At 47.5% G+C, this 17681-nt stretch overlaps 1 long non-coding RNA gene across 1 annotated transcript; it reads left to right on the top strand.

The window, feature by feature from the left end:
• Positions 1-10620: 10620 nt before the first annotated feature.
• Positions 10621-12456, top strand: LOC135819713 (uncharacterized). Its single transcript, XR_010553968.1, has 2 exons — positions 10621-11221; positions 12128-12456. It is a non-coding gene; the product is annotated as an uncharacterized LOC135819713 (long non-coding RNA).
• Positions 12457-17681: the final 5225 nt, after the last annotated feature.

The raw sequence follows: 17681 nt of genomic DNA, 5'->3' as shown, positions 1-17681 counted from the left end.
AGCCTTATCCCCTCGTGATGGGAAAGCTGCGGACGGACCTGGCTTTCAGCCTTGTCCGCGACTCCGTCCTGATGGTTCGTGGGAGTCGCCGTGCATTCCGTGCACCTGGTCTGGCGGCGGATGTGGATGCCGTTTCTGTGGAGGCCCGCATTCCCGCCACTACGTGACGCTAAGTCCTCCTGGGGTTTGCCGCTCTCCGGTCCTCTTTCACCCCGTTCTCCCCTCTTTTTTGGGGGATTCTTTGTACTTCGTCTTTCTTGTTTTTCTTGTTCCTTTGTTTTTTTGTAGGACAGATTTTTGGTGTACTGATTTCGGTTGTTGTTGTGTCTGACTCTATTCCCAATATCTAATTCTGTGGTTGGTTTTCCAACTCATTGGGTTGTAGTTTCCATCATGAGTTTGATTCCATCGTGAGTTTTGATTCTATTTGCTATTTTTCGTTCCATTTTTGAGCTCATATTTTATTTTCCTGATTTCTTCTCCAGTGTATGTTGTATTGCATTTTAATACATTAGGGAGGTTCCGGAGTACGATTTTTCGTGCCAAAATCCGTGGAGGCTCTACGGATTTTTTTATACGTCGTTTTCGAGCAGTGAAAAGTTCCGGGGTACGGAACTTATGTGTTTGCCGTCATTGCCTAGGTTACGATCGCAAACACGTCACATTCCCGCGCTATGCCTTTTTATTTTGAAAATTTGTACCGAAATCAAAACTTCCCGCGAAAAATCGATGTTTCTCGTACCAAATTTGTACGCGAAAAATCTTTCTGCACCCGATGACGCAAAATCTCCATACGAAGCATGGTTCGTATGAAAGCCAGTCCACACGGATTCTCGTGCCTAAAAATCGTATGGAGCACGCCTGGAAAAAATCCGTAGCGCCCATACGGATTTTGGCACGGAAAATCGTACCCCGGAACCTCTCTATTGTGTTAATTTTTGCCCGTAAAAGAGGCTTGCACTTATAATTATTATTATTATTATTATTTGAAACTCGGATGTTGAGCCATAAATAAATGTGGAAGAGAAAGAGTTACTCTGAACTCGTATCCATATGTCCTTTCCATATGTCCTTTTCTCTTCCACAATTATTATTATTATTATGCATTATGCAGAGCTCACTGACTTGTCAGTTTGAGCACTCTGGCAAGGTACGTTCGGGCCTGATTGGAAATTTTTATTTCCATTGTTATCAGGTTCGGCCTCATTTTCTCTGTGCTGCGCTGATGAGTTCAAAAAGAAGGAAACAGCATGCTGTCCGCAGATTGAGTATTTCGCTCCTGCTCTTGTAGCAGTTGAGCACTCTTGCGTGGGGTAGTGCCTTTGCTGTTTGCATTATGCAGAGCTCACTGACTTGTCAGTTTGAGCACTCTGGCAAGGTACGTTCGGGCCTGATTGGAAATTTTTATTTCCATTGTTATCAGGTTCGGCCTCATTTTCTCTGTGCTGCGCTGATGAGTTCAAAAAGAAGGAAACAGCATGCTGTCCGCAGATTGAGTATTTCGCTCCTGCTCTTGTAGCAGTTGAGCACTCTTGCGTGGGGTAGTGCCTTTGCTGTTTGCATTATGCAGAGCTCACTGACTTGTCAGTTTGAGCACTCTGGCAAGGTACGTTCGGGCCTGATTGGAAATTTTTATTTCCATTGTTATCAGGTTCGGCCTCATTTTCTCTGTGCTGCGCTGATGAGTTCAAAAAGAAGGAAACAGCATGCTGTCCGCAGATTGAGTATTTCGCTCCTGCTCTTGTAGCAGTTGAGCACTCTTGCGTGGGGTAGTGCCTTTGCTGTTTGCATTATGCAGAGCTCACTGACTTGTCAGTTTGAGCACTCTGGCAAGGTACGTTCGGGCCTGATTGGAAATTTTTATTTCCATTGTTATCAGGTTCGGCCTCATTTTCTCTGTGCTGCGCTGATGAGTTCAAAAAGAAGGAAACAGCATGCTGTCCGCAGATTGAGTATTTCGCTCCTGCTCTTGTAGCAGTTGAGCACTCTTGCGTGGGGTAGTGCCTTTGCTGTTTGCATTATGCAGAGCTCACTGACTTGTCAGTTTGAGCACTCTGGCAAGGTACGTTCGGGCCTGATTGGAAATTTTTATTTCCATTGTTATCAGGTTCGGCCTCATTTTCTCTGTGCTGCGCTGATGAGTTCAAAAAGAAGGAAACAGCATGCTGTCCGCAGATTGAGTATTTCGCTCCTGCTCTTGTAGCAGTTGAGCACTCTTGCGTGGGGTAGTGCCTTTGCTGTTTGCATTATGCAGAGCTCACTGACTTGTCAGTTTGAGCACTCTGGCAAGGTACGTTCGGGCCTGATTGGAAATTTTTATTTCCATTGTTATCAGGTTCGGCCTCATTTTCTCTGTGCTGCGCTGATGAGTTCAAAAAGAACGAAACAGCATGCTGTCCGCAGATTGAGTATTATTATTATTATGACTCTATTCCCAATATCTAATTCTGTGGTTGGTTTTCCAACTCATTGGGTTTTGTAGTTTCCATCATGAGTTTGATTCCATCGTGAGTTTGATTCCATCGTGAGTTTTGATTCTATTTGCTATTTTTCGTTCCATTTTTGAGCTCATATTTTATTTTCCTGATTTCTTCTCCAGTGTATGTTGTATTGCATTTTAATACATTGGCGGCCTTCTCGCTTACCGTCAACCTGTGTCTGTGGAGCCAGCTTCACAGTAGCCCATGCCCTGACATGCAGCACCGGAGGTTTCCCGTCACTTCGACACAATGAGGTGCGGGACATCACTGCCTCGCTATTGAAACGTGTCGCCAATAGTGTCGCTATCGAGCCACACTTACAACCGCTCTCTGGTGAGCAGCTCCGCTACAAGACTGCCTCCACAGAGGACCAGGCTCGACTTGATGTTGCGGCGAGTGGTGTTTGGGGAGGTCGGTTTGAGAGAGTCTTTCTCGATATTCGGGTTTTCAACCCCTTTGCTCCCTCAAATCGATCCTCTTCCATCACCGCTTGCTACCAGCGTCATGAACGTGAAAAACGGAGGAGATACGAACAGCGCGTCAAGGAGGTCGAGCGTGGAACCTTCATCCCTGTGGTTTTCGCTGCAACTGGTGGTACTGGTCGAGCTGCTGCCGCTCTCCTCAAGAGAATAGCTGCAATGGTCTCCGACAAATCTGGTGAGCCATACTCTGCAGTGATGGCATGGATCCGCTGCAGGTTCAGCTTCGCCCTTCTCCGTGCAGGCGTGGCTTGCCTGCGTGGTGCACGACGGCTGTATTCGCACCCGGAGGTGGCTGAGTCATCCGCTCGACTCGCTGTCTCGGAAGCTGCCATACAGCACTAGACACTTGTTTATGCCTCGTCATCATTGCTTATTCTCGTATGGTCCATGTATGTAACTACTGGTACTTGTTTTTATTGTATCACTGTGTTACTTAATTCTGCCCGTACAAGAGGCCGGACCACACTCGGGAAAAAAAAAAAAATTAATACATTGTGTTAATTTTTGCCCGTAAAAGAGGCTTGCACTTCATAATAAAAAATAATAAAAAAATTAACTGGTTTGAGGGAAAGAGACAAACGGGAAAAGTCTGAAGAAAAAATTGACTGTCACCACCAGGACTCGAACCAGGGACCCTCGCTTGTAGCCAGCGATACTCTAACCACTGAGCTATGGTGTAGTCGTCATCCCAGCAGAGGCCGTTCAACATTTTCTTCAGACTTCAAAATTATTATTATTATTATTTTTATTGAGCAAGCGTTTCGGACACAGCAGTTTTAATATACAGTCAACTTCGCTTATAACGACACTCGGCGGGGTATCAGAAAAGTGTCGTTATTCGCGAAGTGTCGTTATACCCGAAGTCTCATTATACGTATTACAGTTGGAAGGGACTTTGCTCTGGGCATGACAATTCTGTCGTTATTCGCGAATTGTCGTTATATCCGCAGTCGTTATAAGCGAAGTTGACTGTAGCTACAAAGACAACTAATTGCACAGTAAGCATTTCATAATTATAATTATGTCGACATGTATGTGTAAAATGTTCACCGGACGAAGAGGAGGATGCGGAGCATGATGATGAGTCGGTGGAGCAGGGAGGAGGTGACCAGGTGCTAACACGGAGGCCGGTGGATGGGGGAGAAGAGGAGGAGCGTTCAGATGAGTCAGTTGGAGAAGTTGATACCGAGGATGAAGCGGATGGCGATGAGGCTGGTGAGGTCGGGTGTGATTGTGACCTGGAGTTGGATGTGAAGAAATCGGCAGTTTACAGGCATTTGGTGGGTCATCCTGATTGTTGTCATTCGTACTCGGATTCTTCTTTCACTGTGTTGTGTCGTGCGAGTCATACTCATATTATGCAGCTTAAAGTTTTAGAGACAATCTTCATTCACTTGTACAAGCCAGTGTTGTGTGTACAGAAGGAAAGTGTTATCACCATCAAGTTGTTTACGTAGTGTATGGTGCGAGTGTGGTGAGTATGATTGTCCCCCCCCCCCCCTCCGTTCACACTTCCCTCCGTCTGTTCAGGTTTTTTCTTTGTTTTGCTGAGCTGATGATTCACATATGCATTGTTCTTACCTGCTGAGCTTGCCCCCCCCCCCCCCCTACTGAATAGATGTACAGTCAACTTCGCCAATACCGACTGCGGATATAACGGCAATTCGCGAATAACGACATAATTTCCATGCCCAGAGCAAAGAAATTCCCCTAGTTGTCGACTCTGAGGGCCGCGAGTGGGCAACGAGCTCAGAGAAAGCAGAGGCATTCGCTCGCTTCTTCTCGAAGAAATGTAGCGTTGCCGGTCCGGACCTTGTGGAGGCTGACCTACCGGACCCTGCTCCCTCAGAGGCTCCACCTCTTCGCACCATCCGCTTCCGCCCACAGGCTGTCCGCCGCCTCCTGGCAAGGCTCGACGTCTCCAAGGCTGCCGGGCCTGACGGTATTTCTGCTCGCGTCCTTAAGGAATGTGCTCATGAGCTCGCAGAGCCACTGTCCAAGTTATTTGCTTTATGCTTCCGGTCTGGAGTGCAACCTAGGATGTGGAAGACGGCTAACGTGGTTCCGATCCACAAGCGATCTTCCCGCTCAACCCTTAAGAACTACAGGCCCGTATCCTTACTGTGCATAATCTCGAAAGTAATGGAAACTCTTGTAAACAGACACATCGTAAACTATTTTGAAGACCATCATCTGCTCACGTCGCACCAGTTTGGATTTCGCAGAGGCCTCGGAACATCGGACGCTTTGCAAGCTCTCCAAACTGCCTGGGCAAGCGCTGTGGGCTGTGGAGGGGCGGCTCGTATCCTTGCTGTGGACATCGCAGGAGCGTTTGATCGTGTCTCGCATGTCGGCCTCCTCCACAAGGTACGTAGCCTAGGCATAGATGGTCCGCTTCAGAGATGGCTGGCGTCATACCTGGACACCCGTTCCCTACAGTGCCTCGTTGGAGGGCGGACGTCAGCTAGGTATACGACCTCCGCTGGAGTCCCCCAGGGAAGCATCCTTGGACCGACGCTTTTCCTGGCCTACGTCAACGACGCGCCAGATGTTCTCGCTGACGGCGCCAGCTTGGAAGCCTATGCTGATGATACAACTTTGTAAAGCTTAGTCACCTCCCAGCAGACCCCAACAGTCGCCGCGCAGTCACTGCAGGTGTCCGTTGACCGACTGCACGAGTGGGGTCGTACATGGAAAGTGATGTTTGAACCGACCAAATCCCAGGCCATGACAGCCACCCTCAGACGCACCGGCTTAGATCTCCCCCCACTCCTGTTTGGTGGCACACTGGTGCCCGAGACAACCACCATCACCCTCCTTGGTGTGAAGGTGGACGCCAAGTTGACCTTCAGCGATCACCTACGCTCCGCAGCCACCCGTGCACGCCAACGGCTTGGGGTCCTAAACAGAGCCGCCCACATACTCACCCCCGCCGGCCGGACGACCGTATACAAGGCGTTCGTACGACCAGTCATGGAGTATGCGCCTCTTGTATGGATGGGAGCTGCGCAGAGTCACCTCCAGCGTCTGAACAAATGTTCAGCGCCGCGCGCTTCATGCTATCGGCCCTGGGGCACACCTACCCAGCCTGGCCATCCGCCGCACTGTTGCCTCGCTTGCCTGCCTGTACAAGCTGCACTACTTGCCTGGTCCTCCGCAGCTGCTCTCTGTGTTGCCACCGCGCCACATCATCTCTACCAACCCCAGAACTCGCAGCGAGCACGGTGCTGTCAGTGGCCATGACCACCAGCTCCAACACCAGCTGCCTGCATCTGCCCCGCTTGCACTGAAGCGCTCGTTCCCACACTGCAGCATCAGCGATTGGAACTCCCTCCCTGCCGCTCTCCTATCCCAGCCTCCCCACAGCAAGAGAATGCAATCATTCAAAACGAATGTTTACCGCCATCTTCGCAGCACAAACTGGCTCTGGGCAGTCGATTCCCTATGAATAGTATGACGCTAAGACAGTTTCTCCCCCACAATCGCTCGTGTTAAGCCTTGGGTTTTTGCATCTTTCTCACCTGTACAGCTCTATCTTCTTCTTTTTTCATTGTTTTTGGTGCGTGTTTTTGGCCGTGACGCCGAGACCTCAGGTCGGCAGAGTCATCAATGCCCCACCATCACTGTTGCGTCTGGGTGCAGCGCCTGCTCATTAGTTGTCACGTTTGTCCTAGTCTCCGTACCATTGTCTTTCCTTATTCTTTTCGAGCTGGTTATGTGAACGTAGTAAAAAAAAAAAATAAAAAAAATAAAAAAGTCCTATCCCACTGTAATACATAAAATGAGACTTCGGGTATAACGACACTTCGCGAATAAGGACACTTTTTTGATGCCCCGCCGAGTGTCGTTATAAGCGAAGTTGACTGTAGTATAATGACCTTTTTTGTTTCGCTCTTTTTCCCCTTCTTTCACTTTTATTTGTCCATATAAGATTAGTTTCAAGTAGCTCCCATTCCATTGTTACGTAGATTCACTGATGATTGTATCAAGAAAACAGCTCTGAACAAATTCTCGCTTTCCCTTTCGTTGTGAGCCTTACGATAATCGTACAACATTTTACACATACATGTCGACATAAAATATAGGGTACCCTGTAAGAAGGCCTTAGGCCTGTGGGGATTGCCCTATCAAAAATTTAATAATAATAATACGAAGTAGTGGTTGCGACTTCGGCGATGATTTGTAAGAAAGGGTTTGCTCCCCACACCGGAGCTCGCGCTATTCCGCCGACTTTACTTGACACTTGACGGAATAGCGCGAGCTCCGGTGTGGGGAGCAAACCCTTTCTTACAAATCATCGCCGAAGTCGCAACCACTACTTCGTACTGTTGTGCCCAGCGCGGGCTTGCGACTAGTTGGTTTGGAGGTGACAGCGTTGCGAATGACCGAGGGTCCTCGACGTCTGTCTCACCGTCCAGGAGCGACACTGACTCACGCTGGTATCTGGTGTTCACGAGGTGTTTGTCGCGCTGGAAACGGAGCGTCTCTGTAAGTTTGTATCCCTGGTGATGTTTGTGCCTGGAGAGCACTATATAAGTGGTGCTCTTCAGGCACAATCTTCCTCAGCCTACTCAAGCTCAACTGATGAGGGGTGAATTCCCCGAAACACTGTGTATTGAGCAGGGAGTGGTGCTTTCTTGCAGGTTTGCCGAGTCGAAGGTTCGATGGACTTCTCGTGTGCTCTGGATGGCAGTCGTGAGTCAGTCAAGTGTCAAGTAAAGTCGGCGGAATAGCGCGAGCTCCGGTGTGGGGAGCAAACCCTTTCTTACAAATAATAATAATATCAAGAGTACATAAATGTGTACTCTTAAAAATAAATGTACATGTACTCTTGCTATTAAATATGAAATCCTTACTGTGCAATTACCGTAGTTGTCTTTGTATCTGTGTGAAAAACTTGTCAGCGCCTTCTAGGTTCAGCCTGGTCCCATAGCTCAGTGGTTAGAGCATTGCTCATGACAAGCAGGGTCCCAGGTTCGAGTCCTGGTGGGTCTGGCGGTTTTCTCTTTTCCGGCAGTTCACTTCCCCAACTGATCATTTGTATTATTATGACGACGACTTTATTCACTCCCAAAGCAGAAAAAGAAAGCTTGAAAGGAGGCATGAAGCACAGCACCGGGATCCATATGACCCAAGGGTGAAGCACCAATCAATGAAGATAAAAGAAAATCCTGAACAAAATTTTGATAAACTTCATGAGAGAAAAATTCAACTATACCAACTTCGATACTCATATAAAATCACAGTCATGTATAACAGAACTACTCAAGTAGTAAACACCAAGCATGCTGCACATGGGACACTCCAAGCAAGACAAACTCAGACGAGATAAAACGGCATATGCAGAGAAAGACAATACATGACTGGGGGCATATTGCAGAAATTCACGCCTCTCGGCTCGTCACACAGCACATGATGCACCACAATCATAAAACACACAGACTGAGACACATCGAGACATTACGGGCAGGCTAACATAAGGTCAACCGACCGTTCCGACCATGCCACTCTCCCATCCATGACCAGTCACCGACCGCACAATTCTCAGGGTGCCCAGAATAGCACATTGCTGCAGCCGCTGGATCACGGACGCGTGGAGCCCAAGGCTTAAGATGTGGCTGCGGCTCGTTCCTGACACACCACCCAGAGCACCAATGATAACTGGAACAATAGTTATCTTTTTGTTCCAGATCCTCCTCAGCTCTGCTGCCAAGGGCAGGTATTTGCTGATCTTCTCCTGCACCTTCTCATTGACCCTGTGGTCCAATGGGACACTGACGTCCAAGAGCAGTGCCCGATCATCCAGAACCAGCACCAGGTCTGGTCTGTTCGCTTTTATTACTCGATCTGTGGGAATGGAAATCTCCCACATAAGCTTGCAACTGGCAGAACTTGTGACCTGTACCAGCTGCTTACTGCTGGGTAATCCATGCTGCTTACACAGCGCACGATGCAGGGCCTGGACCACAAAGTTATGCCGGGCAATGTATGCAGTCCGTGCCAGGGCTGGACAGCAGGCGATGATGTGGTCCATATTTTCTCCAGGTGCACCACATACACGACAGAGGTCCACGACATCATGCCTCTTGTGGATATGGCGCATATTGTTTCTCGTGGCAATCACCTGATCCTGGCAAGCAATGAGAAAGCCTTCCGTTTCAGGACGCATTGTCTGGGATCTGAAACAGGAAAACGAGAGCTGTATGTCCAGGATGCCATCAACACGCGCCCAATAGCGACCATGAAGAGGCATCGCTCGAAGTTCACGGCGGCGGTTGTCATTGAGGGCCTGTTTAACAGTCTCTTTGTTAGCGGTGTCCAGGCTCGTCAGGCGAAGGCGCTGCAGGACAGTATTTGCCAGCTTTGGTATTGATTTTCTAGAGGGACGTGATTCATGGTGCTGGAGAACAGCGGCCAGGGCAGGGACATCTTCCGATCCTTCAGGTACTGAGCGAGCCGGATGCAAGTACGGTCGTGGAGATCTACGATGCATACTAGGCCACGACCTCCCTCACTCCGCGGTAGATATAGGCGACGGATTGAGGCACGTGGGTGGTGGGCCCTGCTAGCAGTCAGAGTCTTCCTCACTGTCCTGTCCAGCGAGCGGAGCTCATCCGCGGTCCAAGGAACGACTGTGCCAAGGCCATAGGACACCACTGGCAGAACGTAGGTGTTGATTGCTCTGATGAGGTTTGGTGCACATAGTGAAGCATCCGTGATCAAGCGAAGACGGCGACGGAACTCAGCGATGGCAGATTGTTTAACTTCACCAGCCTCGATTCCCAGGAATTCCCGCAGGCCAAGGTAGAGGTACGCCGCGCCATCTTGCAGAGGATGAATGATCGACTCTGTTAGCAAGGTTGACGAAGGCTCTGCATCCTGGGTTGGCTTAGCGGCCGGGCAGACAATCTTCGAGCCCTTAGTGGGAGATAGTTGCATGCCCACCACCACACTCCATCATTCACCCCAGTGTCTGGAGATATGTGGATTTTGTAGAAAAAAAACCGCCCCACCAACGCACTCCACAATGTTGATCAAGGAGTCCAGTCCAGTACTGCTTGCGGCAAATAGCTTGACGTCATCCATGTACCATAGATGCGACAACAGGGAATCACGCGTGGGTCCACAACGATATCCTATGCCGCTTCTTGCTAATTCGTTTGAGATTGGGTTGAGACCGATGGGTTGAGACCGCGTGCTAGAGTGTACGTGAAGTGTGTGGGTACAGTGAGGGCTGCGTCCCACCCGCCTGCGTGGATTCACAGGAAGTGTGAGCTACGAAGTCTGATGAAAATGTTGAACAATCTCTGCTGGGATGACGACTACACCATAGCTCAGTGGTTAGAGCATCGCTAGCTACAAGCGAGGGTCCCTGGTTCGAGTCCTGGTAGTGACAGTCAATTTTTTCTTCAGACTTTTCCCGTTTGTCTCTTTCCCTCAAACTAGTGAAGATTATTATTATTATTATTATTATTATTTGAAACTCGGGTATTGAACCAATATTAAAAGTAGAAAGGAAAAGGACATATGGAAACGAGTTAAAGGGGAACTCCACGAAAAAATGAAACTTTGATAGCCTGTAGAGTTTCGGGCGCTGAGTCGAATGGTCTTGGTCCGAAGCCTCTACGACGGAGCGTTCTTGAGATATTTCACTTTGAAATTGCAAAAACGGGGGCTGCGCCCTGACGTCATGCGGCCATTTGGTTACATCATCACGGGCTGCCTACGTCATTGTGGCAAAGTCGTTTCTCTTCGCCAATCTACAAGCACTAATTTTAGTTGGTATTTCAAGGGAAGATGGGCGATTCCGAACAATCCTCTGTCCCCAGCAATGAAGGCAGCGATGCTGAGGCCAGTGAGGACGACCAACAGCCCACCGCCGCGTATGGTTGGGGCAGGGAGCCTAGATACTCTGCTGAGGAGCTGCCATCGCGTGTAACAAATGTTGAGGAAGAAGATGCTTCAGCAGCTGCGTCCGACAGAAGACGAGTAGCTTGGCCACCAGAATCTCGATTCGTTTGGGACTCCGACTGGTGCGAGCGTGGACAAAAGTGTATAGCCATGCCCAGCCCGCGGGAATGATTTTGCTGGTAGGATGCTGCCGTCGCTGTCGACAAGACGGCCCAAGGTTTCTTGCGTAGCGGACCTCGCAGATTACGAGATCGGATCCTTGCATTAGGCTGTGCCCATCACTGCTCTTCGAGGTTATCTCGACATGCAGAAGCCGCCAATGCCAGTGACAGAAGAGTCTGACATTAGGTAAGCCTCAATTAGTTTGCCTTGACTTGTCTTGTGAGGATCGCGTATCAGCATGATACACTTATTCTTATTTTTTTGGGGAAATTTATTGTTGTCAGGCGCACTACAGTAGGCGTCGCACAAGAAAGACATTGTACTGGTAGTTATCACAAGTTTCATGCATGACACATACACATTTCTCTTTGCTCCGAGTATGTCTTGACTTATCTTGTGAGGATCGATGCGCGTTTTGTGTGTAACTTATTGTTGTCAGGCATAGCACGAACAACGTTGTTCTGTACTATAGTGCTATCACAAGTTTTCATGCATGACTCACATTATTTTGTCTTTGTCATTTTCCCTTGGATTGGTACAAGATCTACAAAGTATGGTAGGTAGTGTTCTGTTGGTGAAGAGAGCACTGCACACAGTTTATGAGCACCATGGGTGCATTTGATCACACCCGAACCCATACTTTATCGTTTCAAGCGATAGACTTTGTCAATAAATTCGTTTTCTAGTATACCATGGCATGCAACGTACAAGCGTGGGGTCAAGAAAGCGTACACCAAAATAATGCACAAATTCTGGCAGGAGAGTAAGAAATCTGTACTTTCTGACCAAGACATCTCTGTACTAGTAGGTAATCGAACGCGTCCTAATCAGTATTCATCCCCCAGATCATTGGAATTCAATTTGAAATCAGCAATTATGGTAAATTCTACAAGACCCTCCATCTTTGTACCAGTGGACACTAAATTAGTATGGCGCGCGCACTGAAAGTGCAGGTAGGTACCGGTAGGTGCAATACAGCGCATATGTAGAGTAAATGAGTATTTGACTATAATAATTATTACGGTACAGCAATGTGGTATGTGTACAAGCACTCATCATACACATTCCATACGACATTCTGTGTTTGTGTAGATCTCTACGCTATGCGGCACACAGGCAGTACACACTATGTACACGGCAAATTGGGCAAGCACGTTCGTTGTCGTCTTCCAGCCTGCGTTGTGAATACCATCAGGCAAAGATATCCAAATCCTGCACCACCTCAGCCTTCTCAGGAGGCTTCCACCTGGAATTTGGCAGGGAAACATGCTTCTCCAAGGCAGGAACATCGAGGTTGCCATTTGCAACCGCTACCACCTCACACATGAGCTTGTCAACATACTCATAGCTCTTTCTGTCGTATAATTTTCTATTTGGCCACAGTCTTCTTTATGCTTTGAGAACTGGACTTTATACCTTCCTATCGCGGTCTTTTTGGTTGTGCTGTGGCGACGGTTGACATTGACGTCGTCAAGAGCTGCGAGATGTGCGTGTCCAATCATCCCCAGAATTGAGAAACGAATGCGTTTGAGAATGTAGTTTGGCATGACACTGTGATATACCTGCATGGCAAAAAGAATGTGGAGAAAACACACTTGCTTAGACAATATACTGCTGTATGAGAAAATGGAAACTTCACCGTACAGGACGACTCTTGTTCTCAATTGCATTGTTCGTTTCATTCCCTGTGTTGCCCATAAGAGACGGGAGCAAAAATGTTCAGCAGATGTTTGTTGTCTTCTGGCGTGGAGTGGCGGCGTCATTAGATGTACACATAGTCATTTCACTAAGTACACCACTACTACAGCATATGTACTATCCTTAGGCTAGCGTGCATGTGAGTGAGTTTGAGTATGTGGGTGCGTATGTGTGTGTGTTGTTGTGTTTGTGTGTGTGCACGCGCGCGCGCATGTGGGTGAAGGTGTGAGTGCATGTGTATAATGTGTGTAGTTCCCACTGTATTCCTTGCACAATAGGTCTTCACTTACTTTTCTTTCGCATACAACCAGAACCCATTCCTTGTTCGAAATTAGATTTTTTTGGCCTGGTGATCCCGCAAGCGTGGAACTCGGAGTGTAATAAATTTTTGTTTCACTTTACTTGCACTATTCCTAGGCTGTCCAGACTTCTAACAACTGCTCTGAGTGATATGGTATTCATGCAACCATGCCTAGAAGTAGGGTAGCTGTTATAAATAGAGACATATCCACGCAATCAACTTACACTGGTTCAGTTTGGCAGGATTGGTGAGACAGTTCGTCGTGCATGCTGCCTGCACATCGCAAGCAAACAGTTCTGTAACCTTCGTACTTGCTGGGGGTCTGTCTGTGGCTCACGCCTATTTCAAAAAAATTAACGATTGCTCTGAAAATTTGGTGGGTGGTTGCTCTTAGGTAGTGTATGCAAATGGCGAGTTAAAAAAACGGGGTCTCAATGCTAACTTTTGAGATATAGGCGATGACAATTTCACTAAATTGTCAAATTTGTACAGGATTTGTGATGTATAGCGGACGGGTATTTCATCAAGAACCTGATTTACAATCTTCCTCATTTTTTGGTTATTGAATGGACTAAATGTGTACATGCCAATGAGAAAATAAAAAACATATGCTTCAATGCTCAATTTCGCCATATAGGCGCAGAAGGCCTTTTTGATAAGTTTGCTTTGGTGCATGTACATGCACACCTACATATCCCATGTACATGTCCATATACATCTACTCTTCTCTACTAGCCCCACCCCAACCCTGCAATACACATTGACACATGTGTACACATACATACATACACACACACACACACACACACACACACACACACACACACACACACACACACACGCACGCACACATCTACCCTTCTCTACTAGCCCACCCAACCCTGCAATACACATTGACACACGTGTACACACACACACATACCATACACATACCACCCACATACCATACACACACACACACACACACACACACACACACACACACACACACGTGCACACACACACACGCATGCGTGCAAACACACACACACACCTGTCCTGTCGAGCCACTACCACTAGGGTCACGTGGGCCCCGGAGGGGCAGCAGAGAGAGAGAGAAAGAGCACGCCACCCCATGGCGCTCCAGACACACACCATTGGACGCCCATCGCCGGAGGTGATGATAGCAATGCTACAGCAGAAGCCATAGCAGCTTGTGCTGGGATTGCACCATTCAACAGCTTGCAAGACTGAAGAATTGACCGCCACTATTCAGACACACACACACACACACACACACACACACACACACACACACACACACACACACACACACACACACACACACACACACAACTACTACTACTACTGCCACTGTAGCATGGTTGCCCACGGGCCACACCATTCCGAAAGAAGCCAGAGTCATTGTCAGGAGCAGAAACGGAGATGACGACTCAGGTCACTCTGTCGACGGAACTGACGGCTGCAGCGAGAACAGCGGACACCATTATGACGCTCTGTCAGACTTGGTTGCCCGATGGCCACGGTCGCACGTGTGACGTCTGAAACCAGGCGCTGACTTGAATTGCCGATTGCATGTCAAACACAAGAGAGAAGCTTGGAAGCTGAGCGGAATAGATGATGCCGGCGCGGACACTTTCGATGGTTCCAGGGGCAAACAATGATGCACACGCAAGCCACCACGAGAGTGAAACCACCTTCTGCATGTACCACACTGCACAGCACCACGCTGATCCTGGATGGGGAGACTTCGCTCTGCGCCACATTTGTGCCTTGTTTGTCACCTGGCTGGCAAAACGACCGATGGCAGATAAGACAGTACCGTCCACCCACCATGCAGAACTATCCTGAGCAACCCCATACCAGGCCAGACACACACACACACACACGCACATTCACAAACGTGCGCGTAAACAGTGACTAAACACACACACGCACACACACAAGGCCCACACATGATCGCACGCCTGCAGACCATCGCTCCAATGAAGATAAGATTACTACTTCTTTGCGTAAATATGTTTGAGATAGAGTGTCACTCTTAGATGTGACTGATGCCATCAACCAATGTCAAGGGAAAAATTCACGGCTCGCGTCAGACTCGGCTAGAGGCCGAGTTTTCCGCATCCGTAGGAACACCGTCATCCTTCAAGGATCAAGGCGCAGATGCAAGGAAAAAATGTGTTCAATCTTCTTCTGCACACGTAGAAATAGGTTTGGGCATTTTCGATGATTTAGAATGTACGTCGCGTGAATATGACAATGTGACAGAGGCAGCCACAATTTACTGATTACTGTACATTGATCTAGCTATATACACTGCAAGTGCACTGTAAATATTGTGTTACATGCACGTAGTTGTGAAGAGAGACAGTATACATGTACATTCACTAATGACACACCTGTCAAACAGCAGGTTAGGGCTAGTCAAAGTTATGAAGGCACCATATACTATACGAAGGCACAATTTTGCGATGTACTTGAGTTTGTGAATATAGTGGACTTTGTATTCACACATACTCTACCAAATTGCCATGCACACCATTGTAACACACACACACACACACACACACACACACACACTAGAGCCTGGGGAGCATGATTGCTGTCAGCCAGTGTTGCTTTCAAATGCTTATTCTCGTCAAGAGTGATGTGAAACACATACTGGCAAATATCAATCTCTAAAAAATGCATCCTAAATAAAACGCTCGAGCACTGAGTGATAAGACAATAAATTGAAGGAATTTCTCAACAAAAACTCAGTGTACCGCTGTGATCAAGCCGTGGCAATAACTATAGGAGAGTTCTTGGTGGACAGCGATTACCATAAAGAAATGGTGAGATACTACAGTAGTACCCTCTACTGACACAATGCAACCACGTTGTCCAGTACATGTTCGAATCAAAAATACTTTCGTTCGTTCGTGACCATTTCAATTTATATGCAAGGGCGACCTCCACAATCCACTGGCTTCAGAGTCGATTGATCATTATAGAACGGCCATTCTTGACAAAATAGTCAGACAAATTTTGTGAAGGATGGCGTTCTACTGTGGAAGGGACTCGCCAAGTCACTTGAACCAATTCAACGAAAATACAAAATACTCAGGTTTTACACATTCACGTACCCGTCTGTGCCGTCCCCCATTCCTTCCAAGACATCCACATAGACTCCAACGCCTTTATTCTACTCTTTTTCCGAAGCCGACCATGGGCATGGGCAGTGCCTGCTGGAAGGGACATCCCAAAACTTCTCTGACAGGTGACAATTTCCACAAGTAAAAAATGCACCTAAAAAAAGTAGCCAAGTGAAGGAGTGAAAAAAAAGAAGAAAAAAGCTCACACTCTAGACTCGAGTACGAGAGTTTCGTACTCAGGCCATATGCTCGAGCTGGACCCTTCGAAACTGGAGTGCGCTACAAGCTCGCTACGCCAACTCCGCATGCACTTTTCTCGAACGTAGGATGCGCGAGAACCTGCGCAGAAGACGAGTTTAGAAATAGGCGCGAGCCACCTTAAGGTGGCTCCTACCCCTCGGGTCCAATTTTTTTTTGTTTGAAACGTGGCTACAAACGATTGTACTTTGTTCCGTAGGATATTTAGTGTACGGAGACAAAATTTTATCAAGTTCTACCGGCCGGTTTCACTCGGGGGAGGGGCCAAACATAGCATACTCACAATTGCCAATTTAGGCCAAAAAACATCGGAAAACCACTTTTTTGGCCGTAGCACTCGTAGTTACCCCATTTTTCTTGATGTCCAACATCAGGACAGTAGTATACTTGCTAAATACCAGCATAAGCTTTAGAAGTGGGTAGAATTCTGCTAGAAGGTGACCTTTTTCTCTTTTCGGAATCATCCCATTTCAGCGCACACGTCCCACATATTAGCCCCGCCCACAAGTATTTGACACTGGACTTGCCCTGTATTCGATGGTTATGCTATCATAACCTAATGATGGTACTGTGTAGCAAGTTTGAGCAGGTTCTACCGAAGGTAACTCTTGAAATAAAACTTTGAAGTGTCAAGTGATGCCATATTTTCAAGAATCAGCACATTGCACTGGGACATTGTCCAACGCCTTAGAACCCCTGACTCCACCATATGACAGATACATATCTTGCAATAATTGATTGCAACATCTTCCGAACATAGTAGTAGAGCTTTGGATCAAGTTTTAGCAGTTTCCACCGAAGCTAACTTCCAAAATAAAACTTTGAAGTCGCCCACATACTAAATGCAATAGCTGAGCATGTGCATTGAGTGTATGGTCTAAAGGTTTTCACAATTAGCTCCAATGCGGCAGATACGTGTCTTACATTACTTGATTGCAACATCTTCAGAACATAGTAGTAGAGCTTTGGATCAAGTTTTAGCAGTTTCCACCGAAGCTAACTACCGAAATAGAACTTTGAAGTCGCCCACACACTAAATGCCATAGCTGAGCATGTGCATTGTGTGTATGGTCTAAAGGTTTTCACAACTAGCTCCAATGCGGCAGATACGTGTCTTACATTACTTGATTGCAACATCTTCAGAACATAGTAGTAGAGCTTTGGATCAAGTTTAGACAGTTTCTACCGAAGCTAACTACCAAAATAGAACTTTGAAGTCGCCCACATACTAAATGCCATACATGTAGCTGAA

This window comes from Sycon ciliatum, chromosome 6 (assembly GCF_964019385.1).
Source record: "Sycon ciliatum chromosome 6, ocSycCili1.1, whole genome shotgun sequence".
Lineage (NCBI taxonomy): Eukaryota > Metazoa > Porifera > Calcarea > Leucosolenida > Sycettidae > Sycon > Sycon ciliatum.
Note: the sequence above shows the minus strand (reverse complement) of the source record. Positions and strands in the feature narration are given on the sequence as shown.